The sequence below is a fragment of the Mustela nivalis genome, assembly GCF_964662115.1.
Source record: "Mustela nivalis genome assembly, chromosome: 4".
NCBI lineage: Eukaryota > Metazoa > Chordata > Mammalia > Carnivora > Mustelidae > Mustela > Mustela nivalis.
In genome coordinates, this window is record NC_139023.1 from 160863666 (window position 1) to 160869665 (window position 6000).

The 6000-nt window shown below is 54.5% G+C and overlaps 1 protein-coding gene across 2 annotated transcripts in view; it reads right to left on the reverse strand.

The window, feature by feature from the left end:
- RHOBTB2 (Rho related BTB domain containing 2) overlaps positions 1-6000 on the reverse strand; it is a 29262-nt gene extending 23262 nt beyond the window's left edge. The window contains exon 1 of one of the 2 annotated variants that reach the window (XR_014311331.1): positions 5936-6000. The gene's annotated coding sequence lies outside the window, so the exon portion shown is untranslated. The remainder of the gene's footprint in view (positions 1-5935) is intronic. The other variant, XM_082729242.1, reaches the window with a different exon arrangement.

Consider the following 6000-nt stretch of genomic DNA (forward strand, 5'->3'; position numbering starts at 1 on the left):
AGAAGTGAATGGGGCAGGGCAGGGGAAGACAGTGAGAGAAGGAATGAACACACTGTGAGTTACCCAAAGATATGCCACCAGCTCAGTCAGCCCAAACTGAGGGTCTACTCAGGGCAAGAGCATGGCTCCTGCTGCCCAGGCCCACAGGGCTGAAATGCTCAGCCTGAAGGCCAAGACAGAGTCCATCTTAGAAAGTCAAGGGGCTCCTTAAGGGTAAACAACCATGCTGCAGGCATTTGTACCTTTCTGAACTTGGTAATTTGAAAAGAGCAGTCATTGTTCCATCAGGAGGCCTGGATTCTGTCCTCACCAAGGTGGGTGACAGTGGGCAATTCTCTCTCCTCTCTGGGCCTGTTTTCTCCTGTACAAGGGTGGGGTCCAGCTTATCCAGCACAGATATCTACTCTGGGTTTCTAGCATGGAAGGCCTATATTTTATTGGCCATCCTTTTCACTGAAGATGCTCCTGATCCAAACTAGACCCAGCAGAAGATGAGGGATGGCCACCAAGGCTGAGGATGGAAGAAGGAAGTATCTGGGGGCAGAGTGGGAAGGGACTAGAAACATAGGAAAAGTCAGAGATCCTTAAAATGTTAATCACAGCTTCCTTAAAAGGTTAATCACAGTCTTGGAACAAGTTCAGCCAAGGAAAATTCTAGAACTTCAGGAGAGAGAGGGAATGATGAAGGAAGGGCTTGAAGAGGCCTGGTGGATTCCTCCGGAATCAGTTCATACTAGGTAGTGAAAGGGTAATGGAGGGGCATCTCTGTGACAAGCCTCCAGGGACAGGGGACAATGAGGCCGAAGAAAGCTAAGGCAAGAGCAGCCCCACACCGCCCCCCCACAAGTCCAGTGGGCAGGGATGTGGACAAGAAGAGCCCCGAGAGCCCAGAGTAAAAAGAAACCAAAACAGAGGAGCAGCCATTGCAGTAATTGGCACCAACCTCAGTTCTAGTCTCTCCTCCACTAGGAGACTTTGGGCAAGGAACCTAATCTTTCTGGTCCTCCATTGGGATAATAACACGACTTGCCTGAAGACAGGGGGTGACTAGATGATCTTCTCATGACTGCTTCCTGGGCCGAAATCAGAGACGGTGTGATCCCTCTCACTCTTCCTTCTTTTCTGCCTTTCTCCCCCTCGTGGACTTATGCCCACTGGGTCAAGGGGGACCCATCTCCCATCTGTGCCCCGGCCACCTGGGCTGCCTACGGCGAGCAGTCAGCACAGAGGGTGCGGAGTTCTGACAGTCTGACCTACCAGGGTTGGAAAACCCCATGCCCACCTTGGCCCTGGCACCCCATGAGTAAATGAACAAGCCAGTGAGACAGTGAAAGGAGAGCAAAAGAGAATTCTGCCTGGATCTTCAAAGCCCAGCCGGCCCCCTTGCAGCCCTCCTACACCACACTCCGGGGGCTGGCCGGGTGGCTCAAAGCAGAAGCTGAAGACGCCACTCCTGGTCTGGCCTGGCCAGGCTCTCGCCAGCCCCGGCTCTCGCCGGTCCCTGCTGGCAGAGATCTGAGCATGCAGACCCCTCTGCCCAATCACCCAAGCCCCACCACCACCCTGGCCCTGCCTCCTCGGGAGCCACAGTGAGCTGGGGCCTCCATGCAGAGGCCCTGCGGCCTCTCTTCGCTCAGCGGAGATACCGAAGCGCTTTTTGGCTTGGATCTTTTAAGAGCTGCAGGTACCACCGCCATTAATGCCACAGGGGAGATGCATGATCCCCCACCCCAAGTCTCCTGGGCTGTTACTTCCCAGGACAGTGCACTAGGAGCCGCCATGGGGAAGGCCTTCTGCAGAAAGAAGCTATACAGTATTACTTCTGCTGGGCTTTGTAGACAGAAACATTATAAGCCGGGGGCAAAAATGCACCCCCTTGGCCAGTGCATCCAAGGCCCAAGATCCTTCACTTCAAGCAAGCTGCAGACCTTCTGAGAGAGGACAGGCTCGTTCCTGGAGCCCCGCAGAGCTGCAAGTGAGAAGCTCAGAGGAGGCTGATCACCCCAAAATAGACTTGTTTTTTTTCACAACTTTTTCATGAGGCCTTGGCATCTCTTGCAAGCACGGAAAAAAAATAGCCTGAACTGTTAACAAATAAAGATTATAAAAAGCCCCAACTGTTCCCCATGGCTTTCCATGTGGCTGCAGTGTTCTGGGGGGGGGGGGCAGGGAGGAGGCTGAGAGGGAGGCCTGGGGAGATGTGTGTCCAGGAGTCCCCAGTCCCCTTTCCTCTGACCCACTGTTCCCCTTTGGTAGCTGGTCCTGCTAGAGCTCGTAGGGGTAATAATCCATGTTAGGGATGGGAAAGATTTTTGCTGACCCGCAGAGGTGGTCCACTGTTGAGTGTGTATTACTGTTTACTGCTTCCAGATAAAGGAATGCACGGCATGGGACCGGGAATCTTAAAAACGGAGACTGGGACAGGGTTTGTTTAGTAAATATTTAGCGGCCTCAGTGTTCCTGTCAAGGTCAGCTTAGTCTGAACTTGGACCCTGCCTTCAGCATCGCCACCTGTCAGTAACCAGACACAAGTTTCGGGCTATAGCTGCTTTGGGCCCAGGTTAGAGGATTATGTGGGGCTTCCCAGGAAGGGGCCTGGCCCTCACCTGCACTCCGGGCTCTCCTTGCAGGACTCTAGGCCAGACCCTGTAGAGCACCCTGCACCCCTTTGCTCTAGCCCTGGAGCCTTTTTGGTACTCGGACCTCCAACAACACGATAACGGAAGGGATGCAAAAGGCGCTGGAGCGCATTCTGGAACTGGGTTCCCATCCCCTCGGGGTTCTCAGGAAAATCAGGTGGTTGACCTGGATGATATCTAAGGAGCCTCGGGCCCTGACTTCTTAATAACCAGAAGAAGAGAGCTCCCCCAGCTCCCGAAGCTCCACGTCCTCCACAAAGTCTGGGACCATCCACAGACCTGCTCCATCCACCATGAAGGCCGCCTTTCTCTTCTCCTTCTTTCTTCCTTACCTCTCATTCTCCCTTTTCTTAGCCACTCCCTTTCCCCCGATTCTTCCCTCTCCTTTCCTCTACCTCCTGGGCAGAGAGATCTAGAAAAATATCGGCGCACGGCTATGGCTTGGTCCAAGGGAGGGGGGCAGCTGGCAGGCAGAACTTTCCTAGAGTGGTGAGGGACCAACAGGACAAGTCTGTGGACTTCTCTGGACCTGAAACTCCTCCCTTAGGCTCCAAACAGCGCCAGTCAGCCAGCTCCCTGGGGAGATTCAGCCCCTCTCAGGGTCAGGGCCCCCGGGTCTCAGGAGGTGAGGCCATTCCCAGATTACTGGACCCCCAGGGCAAGGCACAAAGTGAGGCAGACCCAGGGTAGAAGAGCTGGTCGCTCAGGGTTGGAAGCTTCTCACAGAACAGGTCGGTCCTTTAGCAAGCCAGCCTGCGGCACTGGTCCCCCGGCACAGTGGCTGGGTCAGCAGGGGGCTGTTACGCAGGCTCTTAGAAACTCAGTCTGGGCACCTCAATGCACACCTCCAGTTCACTGGGTGGTTTGAGGCTTACCACGTGCTCGGAGAAGCTCACCCCTGTCCATCCCATCTTTCTCCCAACCCACCCTCTTCTTTCTCCTAGGCGACACGTGCTGCCTGGGAGCATGAGCCCGTGGGTGCAATCCTGGGGCTGGAGGAACGTCCCCCGAAAGGAGAACATCCTTGCACCCTCTCCATAGCCCGAGAGGGAAGCCTGGGAGCGGCAGAGCGGTTTTGGCAGACCTTGGTTCACAGCTGTCCCAACCACTATCCTGTACAGGCAGAACTGGGACCGCGGGGCCACAGGCCTGAGAGGACTCAGAGCATGGACCACGCTCCGCCTCTCCGGGACCTGCATCCCCAGCAGCCTGGCTGGGCCAAAGGTGATCGCAACCGGTCCATGCGATCCCAGGCACATCGCTTACTCGCCCCGAGACCCTGGGGGAAGAAATGAGGCTTGTTTGCTCAGTCATTCATTTCCCTTGTGTTTTGCATATCACAGACATGTGAAACTCCTACTAGTGCCCAACACTGTGCTAGAGATGACTGCAATTCTTAAAATAGTGATGCCATCCCCATCATCCAGAAGCTTCAACCTCATCATCATAATCCTCATTTATCAGAAGCCTGTTAAATGTCTGGTATTGGGCTAATGTCCTGCTTCATTTACACTTCAGAACAACCCTCTGAAGAGGGGCTCTGACGCCTGCTGGGCAGGTGGGGAAACTTCAAGAAGCCACATGACTTGCTACTGTCACAAAGTGGGCAGGCCCGAGGCTCTCAGAAGAGATGGCACTGTCCCTGAGCCTCCTCCAACCTTGGGCCCCGATTTTAGAGCTTTAATGTATTGTTCTGAATTCATACAAAATGACTCTTTATCAGGGAAACCCGATGGTGGAGACTACAGCATGTGCCAAGTCACACGGGGAGTCTGTGGCTGTGTGGGCTCTAGGGCTGGGGCCCCTTCCCCAGTCTCGGTCTCTGTGGGCTTCAGTTTGCTCGTGAGTGAGACCAGTTGGTGCTGGTGATCTCTGCCGGTTTTGAAATTCTGACCATGTGAGGTTATCATGCGACATGGTTTCTGCCATCAGGGAGGGTCGCTATAGGGAGACAGATGGCAGAGAAGCAGGAAAGGCTCATATCCCTCCCAGCCCCCACTAACCCTGCAAACCCGGCCCCAGAAGAAGTGGAGAATGTGGGAAAGTTTTCATGCCCCGAGGAATGGTCTTTGAACTCAGTTGATGGGAGATACACACACACACATATGTGTGTGTGTATATATACATACATACATACACACATATGTATATATACACACACATATATGTATATGTATACGTGTGTGTGTGTGTGTGTGTGTGTGTGTGTGTGTACACACACATCCTGTCTATGTCAGAGAAATGGACAGGTCTTAAGAGCTGGAAAAAAAGAAGTATGCCGTGGAAGTGGAGGCACAAGGAGGAGAGAGAATTAGAGCCCAGGGCAAAAGTCACCCAGAAATAGTGACAGCTAAAGCCTTAAACGGTCACTTCACAGGGTACCTCAGCTGGTCTGACTCCATGGGCAGGGCTGTGCCTTTCACCTTCTCTACAACCCACAGCCACCCACCTCTCAGCATCTGCCCTTTGTCTGAGTGACCTAGCAGGACATCCTCGGGCCCCAAGAAGCCTCAGTGTCAGCTTTGTCCCTTCTGAAAGGAGGTGACAGCAGGCTGGCTGGGGGCTCTCTGCTGCCCTGAAAGGCATTTTGCTTCTGCTAGCCTGAGTTTTTGGCCAGGTGCGACTAGAAAGACGTGCCCAGTCAGGTGGGCGGGAGCAAGAGAGGGTGAGGATTAGAGTCAGGGATGCTGATCCATTTCTTTTGGAGAAACAGATCTTCCTGCTGCCAGGATCAGGTGGCTCCTGGAGTGGGGAGGGACATTGAGGGGCTGCGCAGGGTACCAGACTGAGGGGTAAGGAGAAGCCAGGTGCAGGAAAACAGGCAGAGCCGAGCTATCTGCAGAACTGGCCGGGGCCACTGGGACTGGAGAAGGGCAGAGGCAGAACTGGCATGGGGGCTGAGCTTGTCCCAGAAGCACAGGGTGCCACTGCACTCCACCCTGGTCCCTGGCCGCTGATTGGGTAGTATGAAAAGGGCTCTTGGAGGAGGGAACCCTGCTCCCCTTCCCTCCTGGTGAGATTCCAAGGAGAGAGTGGCATCCAGGCCTGCCCTGGCTCTTGGTCCCTGTAGATACTGACCCCTGATTCCTTAACGCTCCTTCCCCTGCCTTCACATCTCCCTCCTTCTCAGGAGATCACATTCTGAGAACTGCTCATTGTCCTGGGTTCTGGAAGCGACCAGTTCCTTGAGGATGGGTGGAGCAGCCAAAGCTGGAGCTCCTCATTTTTCCCCTAGGCACAGAGAAAGGGTCCCAGGGGGTGGTCTCAGGATGGCAAGGCCTGGGTCATAGACTTACCTGCAGTCTTCTCTCTGGGGCCCAGCTGGCCTGTCACTGCTCCCTGTCTGGAAGCAATGTCCTAG